The sequence below is a fragment of the Marmota marmota genome, unplaced genomic scaffold (assembly GCF_001458135.2).
Source record: "Marmota marmota marmota unplaced genomic scaffold, marMar, whole genome shotgun sequence".
Classification (NCBI taxonomy): domain Eukaryota; kingdom Metazoa; phylum Chordata; class Mammalia; order Rodentia; family Sciuridae; genus Marmota; species Marmota marmota.
Window position 1 is genome coordinate 25,139,162 of NW_026000241.1, and position 18,387 is coordinate 25,157,548.

Consider the following 18,387-nt stretch of genomic DNA (forward strand, 5'->3'; position numbering starts at 1 on the left):
AACTCTCTCGTACTTATTTCAAAGCGCTAAGTTAGACGGATTTTCCAGTGCATGAGCTACTCTGGTGAGCATCAGAGGCCTTGGGGGAGCTCCAGGAACTTTTTGAAACAACCCATATGAATACAGTGAAGGAAATTCTCTTTTGGAAAAGTAAAAGCACACCTAAGGGTTTTCTGGAATCCCCATGATTGCCAAAAATTTCTTCCCTTATTTGCAAAGAATACCTTGAATAACCACAAAATAAATCTTCATTCCAGGTCCTTTTTCCACTCATTTGGCTGATTTTAGTACCTGGCAATTTATTCCTTGTAGTATATTTCTAAGATGCATTGCCTCAGTTCTCTCTTCTCTACTTGTCAATACTGAAATCTGCTCCTTCCTGCTAAGATAACAGCATTCTGAAGTTTGTTTTGGCAGATTTTAATAAAAGAGAACACATAAAGAAGTCAGCTGGGGAGAAAAACATATCCACAAGACAAAGCAGGGGTGCCTGCAGGAAATATTTTTATCAAAATGGAATGAGGAAGATGCGAAGAGAACAAAGATGACAGGAAGAAATAGTTGAGTGCACATGATTTTCAATCTCCACAAAGTGAAGTTTGATTAAGAAGTTAAATCTGGAGATAATCTCATCCTTCCCATTGGAAGGTGGTTAGATTAGAAATGGGACCAGCAGATGCTGTTCATGCTCTACTTACACCCTTTGGGTTGGTCCCTCAATGATTTCCAAATCTACCAGTCTGGTTAAGTTTTCACTCCCAGTGGTTGGCACCCATGTCTTCATTGAAGTATGGCCCTTGGGCAGCCATAAAATGTTTTGCTTAAATCAATGCTTCTAAAGGTATAAACTGCAGACCAGCAACAGGGGTATTACCCAAGAATTTACTGGAAATGCAAATTTATGGCTCCTACTCCAGAGCTATTGGATCCTAAACTTTAGGAATGGGGCTGAACAATCTGCATTTTATTAAGTTCTGTAGGTGATTCTGGCATGTGCTTACTTTTGAGACCTGTGGTCCTTCTGACCTGTTTCCATATCCACATGGAAAGTCAAGTGACTGAGAGTTTATATTTTGGAGGGAAGGCAACCAGCCCTTAGCCAATGTTGATGGATTTGAAAATCTCAATACCCCAGCTACTTATCCCTGGTATGACAAATCAGAGGTAGCACCTAAACTGTTTCCACAACTCCCTGCAAAACTGAGCCACAGTTATCCTCTGCGGGACTCTCTTGATGGCATGATTTTGCTTGACCCCACCCCTTCCCTTCCCTTCCCTTCTCTTCCCTGTCTCACTTCCCTAGTCCCCTAGCACTGTTTCATAGAACCACTTCCCAATGAATCAGTTTCTCATGGATCTTCCACTCAGGGTTTACTTCTAGAGACTGAAACCAAAAATGCCTCCTTTGGTAAAAACTTCAACCTTATCGGCCATGACCTGATGACCCAGCATAACATCATCAACAGTTACTAAACTCTAGGTTCAACACTAGACACTGGGAATAACAAGAGAAAAGGGACTTTCTCTGCCCTCAGAGAATGGAGGGCTAGTGGCAGTTGTAGTAGGGTGCAGAAACACGAATAGATACTGAGATTCTGCACAGTGGTAGAAGAGCATCCTCCCCAAAATTCCCAGAAGAGGCAAGAGGTCCAGTTAACTGCTGAGGTATAGGCTAGATTAGTCAGGATGCAAAATGGTAACAAAATAGTCCAGTAAAAACCATGGACCAAACATGGCTGAAAGGAATGAGGAGAATCCTGAGTCAGGTGGTGTTGATAGGGTGTCAATTTAAATTGGAGAGCGAGAGGTGATTAAGTTGAAATGAAAGGGAAGATTCTGAAGCACAAGACGTGTCTGTCCTTCTCTGCAGCATGGGCTTTATGCAGTGGGTAATGGGCATCTGCTGACAAGTTTTAAAGGAGACAGTTACATGTTTGAATGTGCTCTTGGGAAAATCCTCTGGCAACATTATGCTGGGCAATTCTATTGGCAGGGAGAGGAAGTCAAAAGCTATGGTGATAGTCCAAACAAGACATGGCAGGGCTGGGTGCAGTGGCACATGCCTATAATCCTAGAAGCTAGAAAGGCTGAGGCAGAAGAATCACAAGTTCAAAGCCAGCCTGAGAAACTTAGCAAAACCCGAATCAACTCAACCAGATCCTGTCTCTAGATAAAATATGAAAAGGGATGGGGATGTGGCTCAATGGTTAAGCTCCCCTGGGTTCAATCCGTGGTACAAAAAAAAAAAAACAAAGACATGGTAGGGCCTGACCCAGAAGGGAATATGGAACTCAGGAAATAGCTAAGAACTCAAACTGGCAAGACTTTGACTGAACAAATGTAGTATTGAATGACAGAGAGGAACGAGGCAAAGAGAAATCCAGGATTCTGGCTTGAGCTATGCAATTAGCTTCATAATCATTTTCATTTTGCCAATTCAGCGCGAGGATGAAAACAGTCATGCTGAGAATGGCTCCCCTACCTTGGGAAAGCTAGATACAACTAATATTCTAAATCAGCACAGTCAATGGAAAAGCTCGTCAGTGCTGATAGACAGGAGGCAGCTCTGATTAGCACTATTACAGAATTGCCTAATCAACAAAAACACCAGGCACAATTAATACATAGCCCTTTCACCTAAACACAATTTATTCATGATTACTGTAAATGAAAAGTTTATGAGATTTTTTTTTCTAATATTACTTGAGTAATTAATAAAATTCTAAGTTTCAAGAGAATTATAGATATTCAAAAATTTGCTAGATGTGCCAACAGTAAAATGAAGATGTATTTGTGTTGGGGTAGAGGAGTAAAAACTTAAGGTAAGCTTTCAAAAAGGTAAACTTTAAAATGAATCTCAAAAATCTCTACATGGACAGAGCCAACACAATACCACCCCTTGGTTTATAAACATTACCTTTAAATATGCATGTTTCTCAAAGACAGAACTCAGTCAAGCCAAAAGCTGGCTGGCTGTAAGGCAGAAGTCTGTGAAAATAACTTGGAAGAGGTTTGCACGGCTATCACTGTGCCTGGGAGAGCCTCATGCACAACCCAGAAATCCCTTACCTCTTGAAACAGACGCATTGGGAGCAAAAGTGACAGAGTGGCCAAGCCAGCACAGAAACTCAGTTCCATTCTGACCTACTGCTCCATCTCTTGATTCTTAGAGGGATCCCTTGAGTAGCAGAGATGCACACAACCTCATGTTCCTTCTCTGCTTCTGCCCCATTTGACTTCAAGTTCTTGATACCCGAAATAAGAAGCAGCAACAGAGAAACAGGCCCATGTCAGGCTTTCCCAAACGATGAGATGTCAATTGGGTTTATCATCTCTCCATCCACCTGATAAAAGATGTCCTATCTGCTAAAGAAGCAGGTTGGGTCAGTAACAGGCAGAGGCAGTGGTAGGAACCAAAAGATATCCCCAGCTCCAAAGAAGCCATGCTCCTTTCAAGAAAATTACTTCCAAGTTACAAACTCAAATCCTAGTTTGAAGGAGGCAGAGGTGCATGTTCACACCACATGCCTGTCTGTCATCTATCATCTCTATCTATTGGCATGGACTGCAAACAATCAGAACTAACCATGCTATAACTTCAGCAGGGGGGAAGAGTTGGATCATAGAGTTGGAGGGGCTGAGGCTGCTGGGGAAATTAGGAGTAGAAAGAAGTTAAGGGGTGAATTGGGGCCCTTTACGGGGGATAGAGTGGCAAAAAATATTAATCAGTATTATTAAATTTCAAATTCCAACAACTGCATATCAGATGAATGAGTCCAAGCAAACAAGAATATTTTTCTTGTATTGAACTGTACAAATTCCGGTATGAGGAACACAAGAGGGGCTTGGCAGAGAGTCTAAGGAGAGTAAATGAATTTAACTGATGATAATGGTTTAGGGGGGAAAAGATAGAGCCTGCTAGCATTAATAGCTAGAAAAAAATTACTCAATTATCTAACTCAAGAGAAGGATACAGAGGCCTCTCACTAAAAGGTACAAGATTCATATTTTTTTATGGTGAGTTTAATAGGACTAATTTTTTTGGAGGAGATAAGTGAATGCTGGGGAAATATGTCCAGGAAAATGACATTTCTCAGAATAGCTTTAGGATGTTCCAGCCCCAGGAGGCTTCTAGGAGTTTTCTGAGAGATCAGAACCTGCAATTTTGAGAATGCAGTTTCTGTGCAAGTTTTCCAAGTAACTTTTCTTCATTCTAGACCATTCTGGGATTTCCTGAACTTTCAACTTTGAAAGGCAAAGAAATGTGAGAAATGAACTTTGGACATTGAACTTGAGCTAGAGAAATTGTAAGTAAATCAATAAATGCAGTGGGAGAAATCAAAGGCAAGGACATCAACCAAATTCCAACTCTGATGGCTTACATACAGATTTGGCATATGCCAGCATGGGCGTGACCACTGTCGTAAACACTGTAACATTAGTGTGTACAGAGATGTTTGTGGCAACAGTATTTATAACAGCAAAGAACCAGAGAAACATAAATGGTTCATACCACTAAGTGTGTTAGACTAACTACAACATACCCACTGAATGTGCTATTATGCAGCCATTACAGTGATGATGTTTATAAAGGTCTTGTAATAATGCTTGAAAACATTGTTAAATGTAGTGAAAAGGGAAGATATAAAATTATGTCGTACAACATGATCACAACTAATAACAAAACACCCGAAGATGTAACAATCACCAAAATATCAACTAGGCATAAGGAATGATATTTTGAGTGGCATTTCTTCATCCTCTGATTTATTAGCATTTTTTTCAACTTACTTTAAATAAATACATAGAAACACAATAAGCTGAAAATAATAGTGGGCTTAGGATGAAGCGTGGGCACTTACAACATGCAGATTTCTGTAGGTAGTAGCTGTGATCTGAAGAGCAGAATCACTCTAGGTTCATATGGAGAGCCATAAGCTGCATTCCTTTAGGCCTTGTGTATGTGTACACACGTGTGTGTGCAGTGAAGGGATTTTAGTCAATGATACACACATCCCTGGGGTTAGCATTAGTATTAACTGATTTGAATGGATGTTTTTCAAATTGCCAAGTATCCAAGAACAAATATTAGAGTGCTTATGTCACCACATGGATTAATAGTGGCTAAAGGATAAAAATTATCTAAACATTAAGCCTTATATTGTCCATTATTATCATTATTATTATTATTATTATTATTATTAGGGATTGAACTCAGGAACACTCAACCACTCAGCCAAATCCCCAGCTGTATTTTGTATTTCATTTAGAGACAGGGTCTCACTGAGTTTCTTAGCACCTTGCTTTTGCTGAGGCTGGCTTTGAACTCATGATCCTCCTGTCTTGGCCTCCAGAGCCACTGGGATTACAGGCATGCACCACCAGGCTCAGCATCAATACTTATTATTTTTAAAGACATTTACACACTATGTTTGCATAATCTCTACCACAACTCCCTCAGATGGGTACTATTATTATCTTCATTGCAAGGACAAAGAAACAGAGCTGGGCAAAAGAGGTAACTCACTCAAGGTCATGTAGCTGAGAACTGGAAAGGGCAAGATTTGAACTGAGCACTAGGAATTTAAGGTCTGCATCATTGACCACTAGGCCACATTGGCTGCACCTTTTACATCAAAAATATGCACCTAGATACATCAGAAGCTAGTAGTTCACATAGACTACCTTCCTTTGTCAACAGTTGCTCTAGAGCAATACCACAGAAGGCAAGCAATGCTCTAAAAGACACAGACTTTCATTAACTACTGGCCACGTCAAAACCCTAAACGAACATAATTACAGAAGCCACAGTTAAAGCAAATCATGATGGGATTATCTGATGGTTCTCTTCTTATTCAATCAGCTTTAAAATCTTACCTATTCTCTCCCTCTCTCTCTCTCTCTCTCTCTCTCTCTCTCTCTCACACACACACACACACACACACACACAAACACACACACACACAATTTACTCCATCTTGGTTCTCTTTTGAATGTGATATTTTAACAAATCATATCTAACTCTAACATTTACTCTAAAAGATATGTCATGATCTTGGCCTAAAAGGAAATGAATTCTAATCTGGATTCTATTTTATTTCATGTAGCTAGTTATGGTTGAAAATTTTCTTCCTTTTTCTTTTGGGGCTTTCTGATAGAAAAAAAGAATTTTTCTATGCAACTTCACCACATGCATCGGAACCTGAGACAATGCAACACAGCAAAACCTCTGGTCCTTCCTTATCATAAATCCATATTCTCAGGTGCCCTGACCTCTTGGATGGAACGGGGTAATACAATTAGGTGGGGACTGCTATACTATCTCCTATTAAAATTTGAAAGAAGAAAAACATGTGCAGCTGGAAGACTGATACACTAAAAAGTTAGGGCTTTTGCAGAATGACAAATTTGCTGGGATGAGACAAAGCAACAAGAAAAAGCATGGGCTAAATTTGAGTGCAAAATTCTATGGTGAAATTGCTTCCATCACAAAACACCTAAGAGCTAAATACAGGAGGTGTGGGAGAATCATTTCCACCCAGATGGGCTAACACTTCAGAGAAGAATCCATAGGGAATAATCTTTCAATGTATGAATGAATGAAATCTGCGGATGGATCTTTTATTAGTATTTAGCCTCTATAGAGCATTCTATTTTCAGAAAACCTAAACAAAGAAAATCCAAAAATAATCTTTTTGTTTTTAATTTACAGGTCTATGCCAAACTAGTTCTTCCTGAAGAAGTAGCAAAAATACAGAAATAGAGATTAAAGAAACACAAGGCAAAGGACCTCACTAGCAATCAAACACACTGTTTCTGTACTTCCATTTAATCCTTGAGTCTTCTGTACATGGTTTATATAATTTCACATGGGTTATTTTATTTCAATTTCCTAACCATCTTCAGAGGTTGCCAGGGTATTGTTAGGGCCATCTCATAGTTGGTAGAATGACAGAGAAATTAAAGATTTTGGGAGGGGAGAAGAAGAAGGATGTGAACTTAAATCATATGTATGTAAGTATGTGAACTTCCTATGGGAGATCAGGAAAAACATGGCAGTGAGAATAGACTTGGCAGCCAGCGAGCCCAGATTTAAAAATTGAGCTATGTTGATTTGGGCAATGTATTTAACCTTTTTGTTACTCAGTTTCTTTACCTACAAGGTGGAGACAATAATAGTACCAACTTCATAGGATCATTGTGAGGAGTAAAGGAACTGATATTTGCACAAAGCTTGGCAATCAGTAATCACCAGGCACATGGCTGTAATTCTTAATATGCATTCAGATATTCACAGGTTCCACCTCTTCTCTTTAATAGAAGAATATATTTGCAAAGTTATGTTCCCAATAGTTATAGTTTGACATCCTAAATATTAAGGCTTCCAAGGTACAAAATCATTAGCAAGTTGGCATCTGATCCCAACACAGATTCTTAATTGTCTATGAATCCCCAGCCACACCTACCCTTATAGTTAACCATCCCTTTTGTCAGGTAATTTGTTGTAGCTATGCCCACACCACTACTCAGAAGGAATAGGCTATTATTTTCCTTTCACTGTCAGCATAGATGGAATCTTAGATGTGGAGCTGCCTAAATTTTGCAAACTCACACACACACACACACAAAAAAAAAAAACTAAAGGAGGCACTTTGTAAAAGTACTATGGAAAACATAAAAGATCCTACTGTCCCCTTGATTGCAATTTCTTTCTTTATTATCATAAGTGCAACCTGTTTCTTACTCCTTTCATAGAGACCACATCATTTGAAAATGTTTAGTATAAAGAATGAGGCCTTGGTAAGATTGGGGCCTGCTTCATCATCTCTTTCCTCCTCCTCAAAGTGTAGTAGCTGGATGAGCAGCATCCCTTAGAAACTGGAGAGAAATTCCAAATGCCTGATGCCATCCTAGATCTCCTGCATTAGAATTTTATTTTAAGACGATCTTGGGTGATTCCTATGCACATGAAACTTTGAGAAACACAGGGATGACTCTCTGCAGCTATTTTATTGACAAATTCTGTTTCATTGGAAGGGACATGTAAAGAATGATACTCTGCAAGTTGTTTAATGGTGGCAAAGTCAAGATCATCAAATTTGATAGTGTTATGGTTAAGATACGGGATGTCCTCCAAAAGCTCATGTGTGAGATACTGCAAGAAAGTTTAGAGGGTATGAAAGCTTTACCCTAATTAGTGAATCAGGGGATTAACTGGGTGGTAACTGTAGGCAGGTAGGGTGTGGCTGGAGGAGGGAGGATACTGGGGAAGTACATTTGCTCTCACTCTCTCTCTCTCTGATGTCTTGTGCCATGTCCTGCAACTGCTTTCTTCCACCCCAGTCTTCCACCTTGATGCTCTGCCCTCCCCTCCAGCCCAGAACAATAGAGTTGGCCATCTGAGACCTCTGAAACCATGAGTTCCCCAAACAAACTTTTCCTCCTCTAATTATTCTTGTCAGGTTTTTTTGGTCACAGCAGTGAAAAGGCTGAATAAAACAGATAGTAATATGATACAATGCAGCCTCCATTCTGGAGCTAATGGTAGCTGGATTCTTTCTGATTTTCTCTCATCACCCTTGCTATTTACTTATTAAAGCTTACAAAGGCAGATGCGGCCTTACCTGCAGCAACCCAGGAAAATAAAAGAGTGAGTCATCCTCATTCTACTATGAGAAGAACAGTCTATGCCTGCCGATTCATAGCTGGGTGAGCCCAGAAATGAATGAAAAGCCCAGGTTAGGCAATCACCCCTCTGTAAAATTCAACTCAGAAGGCAACCTGGAAGGTAATGAGCACTTTGGCTAGAATTAAGAAGTTTCAAGAGACTCCAACAAGGGTGGGGGGGGAGCAAAGGAAAATAACTTAATGAATCACTTTAATTCAGGAACTGCTAAGGCATGAGAGCTGGCATGACTCTGTTTAAATGACTAACACCATCAATTCAGAATAGTCACTTAGCAAATACAAAAGGTGGAGAGGGATGATCACTTGGGAGAAAACTCACCCCCAAAGAGAGACACAGGAGCTGTTAGAGTTCTGTGGCCCTCCCTGGGGAGTTAGTCACTATTGCAGTGGCAGTCACTTGCACAATTCTGCCATTGGCCAGAAAGAATATTTTAAAGTTGAACTCCATCCAATTATCAACCAGACACAAACCATACACAGTACCCGGTATGCTAGTAATTCAAACATGGAGTTGGCCAGGCTGTTCCCTCCCAGTTTACAGTCGCGATGAGCATTGGGAGTGAGCATTTCCTTTAACAAAATGTACTGTTCTTCCTCCAGGAGAGGATGTTTAAACTGGGAGCAACTATCCAGCAATAGACCCTGAAGCACAAGGTCATCATGGTACTAAAACTACAACCTGAATCTCTCTTTGACCTTTTGTAGTTTTCAAAGATTTTCTACAGGCTACTGTCTTCTTCTATACTTTGGACTCTATTTAAAAAAGAAGAAAGAGAAAGTGAGGTAAGTGCTTTTATTCCTACATTAACAGAAAGCATTTTGCCACGGAGAGAGCTTGAATGAATGAGTGATACTAGCACAGCTATGCAGTGGCAGAAAAAAGAATCTGAACTTTGATTCCATTTGCCACCAAGGTCCTTGTCATTCTCCTATGCTAAGCTCTAAGTTTCTTTGTGAAGAATACCTGCATATCACATTTCATTTCCATTTTGATCTTAAATTTCCCTGCAGGTTAAAAAGCAACAGGGACCACTTTATTCTGAAAATCACCTTGTCAAGTGGATCTAGCAATGGGGTCATCAGGATTGAAAGCCCTGATCTTCAGACTTCTAGTCTTGGGCACTTTCTTCTGCTCCCTTGGTATGAGTGCTCTCTGAAATCCATTTCCTCCTCTTCTTGGCTTGACTATCCATCACAAACTTCCTTGCCATTAGGTGCAGTGAAGTGTCTGAATTCTGGCCAATGCAATGGGAATGCAAGGCATGCAAACCTCTTCCATGGCTCAGACTATAAACTCATCCCATGCATATTCCTCTAAGCTGTTTTGCCTTTTGGCTGACTGAAGAACAGATAACAATGGCAGCCTTAGAAGCCAAGAACTGGAAGATAACTGAGCCACAGTTGGCCTAGTTCTCTGAATGACTAAATGAAGCAAAGTCACCTTCACTTCCCATTTTGTCACCAATCTCAAACTGCCCTGGACATCAAGAAATGACCTCGTGTTATGTTGAGTCATCACATGTCTGGGTTAACTTATCATTAGACTCTCTTAGCCATAACAGACAGCCAGCCCTGCATACCAGCTCATCTGGACCTCAGCAACAGCAGCAACATGCCTCTTGTTCTGCTTTACAGAGACCATCAGTTCCATCCCTGCAGGGATTCTTCAGGGCACTCATAAATCATTAAGCCAAAATCATCTGGGGAAGTGAATAACCAGGCACAGTCATTTGGGGGCAGGGTGAAGAAGAAGATGAGGTCAGGCTTTGCAGTCAAACAAACCTCAATTTGATGTCCAACTGTATGGCCTATTAAATGTGCAAAATATGGCCAGTTTCTTAGCCTCTCTGTGCCTTGGTTTGCTCATCTGTAAAATGGACAGATTGTTGAGTTTAATTTACCTTGAGAGCAAACTCCTGGGATTATCAAACCAACAGGAGCTGCCCTTTCTACAGGAAGAAAAAGAGGGGATGATTAGATCTGAAAGCACCTTCAAAGGTGAGGTACTGTGATTATTATTATTTTTTTTTACTGTTTCTTAGCTACATCCCTTGTAGGCAGTTTAGCGTTCAAGCTGACATGTGGCAGACTTTGGTTGCATTCTCAGGAGCAATGCTGACAAAATGCCCATCACCCTCGGCAGAGCCCCAAAGAGTCCCTGGACAAAAGCTGGGCACATCTGCTTCTGGGCTATCTCATTTCCGTTCTCTCTTCTCCATCCTTAGGGTGACCATCCTGCTTAGTGCTGCTTTGTCAACATCATTTGTGAATCTCCTTTCAACAAAGGGACCAGGCCTCAAACTCAGAATGAGAGCAGGTGAGAGTCTTTAAGAAATCACTTTAGAGTATACATAGAGAAAAACAGGGGGAAAGGAGGAGGGGAGGGTAAGGGAAGTACTGGGAACGAAATCGGAGGAAATTACATTCCATGCTTCTATAATTATGTCAAAATCAGCCCCGGTGTTGTATATAACTATAATGCACTAATAAAAGAAACTGCTTTATTTGTTTTTATGGGATTGGGTTCTAAGGTTAAACTTCTACTGATGAAAAGGTATACTGGATTTCCATTGAGGAATTTATATAAATATGTGATGGGTAGGTAATATAGGTGGGCTGATAGATAATCTGTTACAGATATATTTAAGTTAAAATAAGTAAGTCCATTTCAATAAAGCTATGAGGAAATTCTGCACAAACATCATGAAGATGGCAAAGTAATAACTAAAGTTAGGAAATGCTATTTTAAAGCAATCAGCATCCTACTGTGGTACAGGTTTATATTTATGCCTTCTTCCAGGCACTTTTTTTACTCACTGGCCCTGCGTTCATTAAAAATAAAGAAAAGGACTGCAAAAGGGCTGGGTTTGTGGCTCAGCAATAGAGCACTCGCCAAGTGTGGCTGAGGCACTGGGTTTGATCCTCAGCACCACATAAAAATAAATAAATAAGAATGAAGGTATTGAAAATTAAAAACAAACACACAAACGCTTTCTTTCTCCAGTGATTACCTTTGCCTATGAAACTACATATAAGACAGCATCAGCCTGGATTCCAAGCTCCTTTCCAGCACATTATGATGCCCTCTGATATTCTCTACTGCTGTCTCTCCTGCCTTCAAGTTATTGCCAGAAAGAATTTTGATCTGGTCCACTCTGTGCTTTCCCATCTCAGTTTGGCTTCTGCTATTCTCTCTGGGTAGAGCATCCTCCGTCTTTCCTGCCACACAGATCTTTGCTATTACTCTTTCCTCTGAAGTACTCCTAGAGCACATAGGTATTTCTCCTTAGTATTTGTGGTACCATGCCTTATTTCATAGCCATGTGTAAGAACCACCTAGGAATTTTTTTTAAACTACTGATGCCTTATCCCTAGCTTGGGATTTCTAGCTTTCTGTATGTACAGTGAAGCCTGGGACTTGGATGCTTCTCAGAACTCACTAGAGGAGTCTAGTGTACAGCAATGTTTGAGAACCACTCACTGCCACGGACACTCATGATCTGCTGCAAGCCCTTGCTATTGGACAGTCAGTTTCTCAAGTTTGCTCGACTTGGTATAGATGGAACGGCAGTGGAGAAATACTCCAGCATCTAAATCCATCCTGGTCTTATTCCAGGACACGAATCTCTGACAGATTTTAAATCAGGATTCTATTACATGATTGTGCAGGTTATTAGAAACAGACCACCAGGAACAGGAAAGCATCACAGCAACTCAGCCAAGCTTTGGACTGCTTCCCCCATCTAGGAAATGTATCATGCAGGCTATTTTCAGTTGTTAATTAGTCATGGAAAAAGGAACCATCTGCTGCCACCAGGTATGGACACTAGAAACTTCTCCTCCATGTAATACACTTCACTTCTTCACCAACTTGCCATGGATCAGACAGACAGCTGCCTTCCATCCTGCGTCTTTCACCGTGGGTCATGTGAAAAACTTCGGGATACACACATGGGTATGGTCTGTTCTCAAAACCAAACAGTTCACCGTGAGTTTAAATGGGTACCATTATAATTCATGGTAAAAATCTAATACCCGGCCCTGAGCTGTCATCAGAGACATGATTTAAGCGTCTAAAACACCCAGCATGATCAAGAATTCTGTCTCGGGTTAGACTATCTTACTGATGCTTAAAGGATACCATCAGCTTTCTTCTCTTGAGTTTTTCCCGGTGACAGTTTACATGTTTTGTTCTAGACTCCATCTCTCTCAGCGCCCCCAGAGGCTTCTATCAGTGAGAAATGGCACACCAGCTTCTCCTAAACCATTATTAACAACAGACCGATTTCTGCAGCGTCTGAACTCACATGTACTTCTTCCTGCCATCTTCATTCCTCCGATTGTAGAAAAGTGACAAAGTCTAGGCTTCATGGAGAGAGAGTTAACTTACGGGGCCTGGCAGGGAACTGAAAGGCAGGGAGGTGCAAGTGATTCTCCTTTCGTCCCTCCTCATTATTATCATCTTCCTCTCCTTCACATTTTTTCCCCTTTCCACACCTATGTCTATTCAGGTTTTTCATCTGGTCTTTTAGGTACCTTCATTCCCTCATCCTTGGCTCAGCTCTTGATATTTCATTCTTTTTTTTTTCTTTTTTTATCCTACAAACTCCACTTCAAGTTTTGAGGCCACCTCTCTCTTCAAGGGTGAATCTCCCAGGGGCACCATCATCCCTGTCACCTCCTCTTCATCCCAGGCAATGCCGGTTGCTAGTGGCAGTGGAGACAAGGCCTTTCAGATATAGATTTCAGCACATTAAAAGATCTGAGCTTCTGCCACGGTAAAAAAAATGTGCGTGGATGTGATCAAGACCCATACAGGGAAGAATCCAGAAAAAGAAGTGAAAACATTCTTAGCATGGAGAGATTTGGGGAGGCGCTTTGTTTACTTTTCTGAATGCCATTATAACTTTGTTAGTATAATTTTAAACAAAAATTTTTGCACTTTTAAAAAAGCTGATTCAAAGTATCTAAAACACATGAAAGCTATTATTAATTATTATTATTATTATTTTAAAGAAACCTGAAGTGTATTTTGAGAGTAGGTCATCCAAAGAGTGGGAAAGAAAATAGAACCTTGGTAGAAGAATGCTTAGCATCTGGACAGAGGACACGGCCCACCCAGTTAGGCACAGTTGACTGTGGGGACTGGGCTACATCCTTCCCTGAGGATCATGTCCTCTCCATCTGAGCTGACACAGTTTTCCCACCCCCTTCAGCCTTGCATTTACTTCCCCAGCTCTTTTGTGCCACTCCTTTGGTTTCTCCCTTCCGCCCCACTTCACAGCTGGGAGGTGACATCTAACACTTCCCAGCAGCATATGCTGGCAGGAGCAGGTGCCAAAGCAGCGGAGACTGCTAGAAAGGAAGAGAATCCCACAAAGGACCAGGCTCTGCCTCACATGCCCCGGCTGTCCTTTCCTCTGGGTCTCAGGGACAGGGCAGCCCCTGTTGATTGTACTGGTGTTATTCTCACATGCATAAACAGCATTTGGGGGAGCTGCAGAAAGCAAGTGTCCCCTGAGCTGGTTGAAACGGCTCAGCTTTTCTTCCAGGGCAAGTGCTGTGTTCATGCCCTTCACTCCCCTTGCTGTTACCCAGTAAAAACATGGTGCAGCCCTTAATAGTTAAGAGCCAGGCTCTGCAGCTACACCTTTGCAAAACCAAACTCTGGTCCTTGATAGTATCAGGACCTGGACAAGTTGTAGTGTGACAATTTGTCATTTTCTTATCTATGAAATGTCTATTCTTAAGAACTCATTGAGATAACACATATTAAAGGATCTAAGTATAGTAAGCTCAATACTTGAGTTTTTATTACCAAGTCACCCTCTGTGTTAGGTTTGCAAGCTGAAGTGACAAATAAGAAAGGAGAGGCAGTTTTTCATCTGCTCCCAGAGGGCCACATTCTTTAGGTTAGGGAGAAGAAAAGGTACTTCTGTAATCCACCGGAAGTTCAGCTTCCTCCTTCCCACTGCAAAATGAGCTCTGGACAGAAGACAGGAAACATCTCTTTAGGATAGAATATGATGCATCTCCTCATTCTTTCATTCATGCACTCAAGAAATATTTATTGAGCACTTGACTTGTATGCCAACACTGACTTTTGTAGGAGCTCAGGAGACAGCTTTGAGAAAGCAGATTTCCTTACCCCATGGAACTTAGAGTCTAGAAAACAAATATTAAACAGGTACACACTTGCACACACACACACACACATATACTTGCTCCTTTTTTATAATGGTTCAGGTGTTACAAGTTATGTGAAGAAAAGCAAATGAGTTAAAATGATAAAGAATGAGGCAGAGAAAGGGAGGGAATCATTTACACATTTCACATGACTGGTCACAGAAAAATCTCTTTGCTAGGGAGATGTTTGGGTAGAGCCTTCTCTGGAGACCTCCCAGAAAAGTGTTCTTCCATAAAGCAAAAGTCAATCTAATGCCCAGGAATTCCTAATATGCATGACATTCAGGGAAAATCATTTTTTTCACACATCCCTTCTCCATGTGACAACATGATTTACAATCATAGTCATGAAGTGAAACAAGTTTTATTCATATATAAACTGTGCACTCACTGAGCAAATGTTCTTTGTGGTACCTAAATGTTAAGCATAAACAAAAAACCCAAAGACTTAATAGAGAATGACATAACTATTGTAACTCAAGGGTCATTTCTTCAATTTTACAATCACTCTGCCTCCACTGGTTATTTAAAATCAACTTTCAAATGTGGAAACACATGATACCAACATTGGCTGGAGAAGAGAGCTGTACCCACCCGAAGCAAGAGAAGGATCTGGAATTGTTAACATCGAATGAGTTTATAGCTGAGACCCTGCATCCGTAGGCATAACTTGGACCTCTCAGAATTAGCTTCCATGTAGAATATAGTGTCTATTAAACAACAAAAATGTGCTAATTTTGAGTTTATATGTATATCCTTGAAAATTAACAGAAACCATCGCTGCAACATATTTTGAGGGAGAAAAAGTATTTTATCGCTGACATCCTTTGGAAATGCCAGGGTTTGGCTATCATAAAAAGCAGAATACCTCTTAGCTGGTTTTACAATAGTTTCAAGTTTTCTATGTGCTTGCTTCCTGCCTGTATCCAGGGTGTGTTTTTCTACTGCCCTGCACTGAGTGTGTCCCCGATTAGGGGAGCTGGTGACCCATCCTCATTTCCACATACAGCAGGACCCTTCTTCCAAACACGTTTCACGCTGTCACTCATGGACCCTTCAGACCCTGGGGTACAGTAATCCAGATCCTAGAAGTAAAGCAATGTGACCCAGATGCTGTAACTCAGGAAAAAATTATCTCACACCTCTAGAAACTAGAGCCTCTTGGCCTTCAGGTTTGTTAGCAAGAGCAGCACCTTAGTTTTGAGAGCAGATAACAGATGTTTTCTGAGCACCCATAATATGTGTGATGACAAGCTAGAGAATGAGGGAGACACTCAAAGTACAGGGCATGGTCTTGAACCATAAGAGTTTTGTAATCAGGGTTGAGAGACAAAACAGAAAGATATACACAGCTTAAACCTAGAAACACAGAGAAAGTAAATTCAAGAGATAGAAGATTATCAAACAGAGGGATTATTTTCATCAGGGATGACCAATAAAAACGTCTGTCTTGCTTTTGCCCTGGGTCTCAAAAGGATGAAATACCATGGGATAAGGAAAGAAGATGAGGAGGAGAAATCTCCAAGTGGAGTTGATGTCAGGAGTGTAGGGAAGGCAGAACGTGTTGTGAAGTCAAGCAACATTCTGGATGATGTTCATCATGAAGACAAAAACACTAGAAGTAGAATGGACCCAGAAGGTGACCTCACATACCAGATGAAAGAATGGGGCATTTAGGTAGTTGGGAGTCATCGAGTATTTTACACAAGGAGGTGATCAAATTAAAGAGGTATTTTTTGGGAAGATGAACCTGGTGGTCATCTAAAGGATGAGGTAAGGGGAGAAGGCAAAGGAGGAGCAAATGAGGACATAAGCATAAGAAGATAAAGACCTGGATTGAGGAGATTCACCTTCACATATAATGGAAACGCGCGAGATTGGACAAGGGCTCAAATGCTACAAAGTTCAAACTCCCAGTGTGAATTTATTTTTAATATCAGGAATATGGGGCTGGGGATGCGGCTCAAGCGGTAGCGCACTCGCCTGGCATGCATGCGGCCCGGGTTCGATCCTCAGCACCACCTACAAACAAAGATGTTGTGTCCGCCGAAAACTAAAAAATAAATATTAAAAAAAAATCTCTCTTTAAAAAAAATATATCAGGAATATGAAGAGAAGGGTCTGGAAAAAATAGCCACACAACTGGCATCTAGGAAAGTTCTCTTCTGTTTGTTAATGCATTGTTTCATATTAAATATTCTGTACTAAAGATTCCTAAAGAAATAAGACAGACATGGGTAAATAAGACATGGGTAAAGCATTCTCTATGAATCATGATTTCTCCATAAAAAGCAGTAAAATGGGGCTGGGGTTGTGGCTCCGTGGTGGAGCACTTGCCTAGCACATGTGAGGCACTGGGTTTGATCCTCAGCACTGCATAAAAATAAATAAATAAAATAAAATAATTGTGTCCATCTGCAATTAAAAAAAAAAGTAAAGTACCCAACCTCACAAAAAAGCAAACAATTCTTTGCACAATGTTCTAAGAATATTCTTTTTTTTATTGGTTGTTCAAAACATTACAAAGCTCATGATATATCATCTTTCATACATTTGACTCAATTGGGTTATGAACTCCCATTTTTACCCCAAATACGAATTGCAGAATCACATCGGTTACACATTCCCATTTTTACATAATGGCATATTAGTGACTGTTGTATTCTGCTACCTTTCCTATCCCCTACTATCCCCCCTCCCCTCCCCTCTCATCTTCCCTCTCTACCCCATCTGCTGTTGTTTAATTCTCTCCCTTGTTTCCCTCCCCCTTTCCCCTCACAACCTCTTATATGTAATTTTGTGTAACATTGAGGGTCTCCTACCATTTCCTTTCCAGCAGTTTGCCCTACCTGGACAGCCTGGTGTTCAGTCAGATGATACAGAATGAAATGACCCTTTTAGGAATTTAAGAACTCGCCTCGATTTCTAACTCTTTTTCTTGAAAATAGAAGTAGATTTTATCATAGACACATTTAAAAAGCTGTATTTTAGTTCACCCTCTGAGTGTGGTGTACTTCAGGGCCTCATTCTATTGGTGACTTCTGTGCTACTTCATCCACTCTTCACTTTAAACAGCACTCCCCAGAAAAACCCTACAGCTCTCTCCAAATCAGAGAAACGCCCTGTTCTTTTTTCATGAGCTGCATTAAGGGAAAAGTACAGGTTTTGAGAGGCAGCCGTTATATTTATGGTCTTTAATGGTTATTTTCAGGCATAGTTCATGTAACAAATTTGGAGTTGTAATTTGTTCATTCTCCAATTCACCCAAATTAAAAATTAACGCTATCCAGGCACTGTGGTGAACACCTGTAATCCCAGCAGCTTGGGAGGCTGAGGCAGGAGGATCGCAAGTTCAAAGCTAGCATCAACAAACTTAGTGAGGCCCTAAGCAACTTAGCAAGACCCTATCTCTAAACAAAATATAATAAGGGCTGGGGACGTGGCTCAGTACTTAAAAGCCCCTGGTTTCAATCCCTGGTACCAAAAGATGATAATGATGATAATAATAATAAT

General features: G+C 40.7%; 1 protein-coding gene and 1 long non-coding RNA gene across 5 annotated transcripts in view; one reads left to right on the forward strand and one right to left on the reverse strand.

The window, feature by feature from the left end:
- The window catches only part of Lrrc3b (leucine rich repeat containing 3B), an 84,743-nt gene that overhangs the window by 41,888 nt on the left and 24,468 nt on the right, over positions 1-18,387 (reverse strand). The window lies entirely within an intron of this gene.
- Positions 5,303-17,221, forward strand: LOC125613696. The gene is made up of 3 exons (XR_007344239.1): positions 5,303-10,686; positions 10,914-11,005; positions 11,693-17,221. It is a non-coding gene; the product is annotated as an uncharacterized LOC125613696 (long non-coding RNA).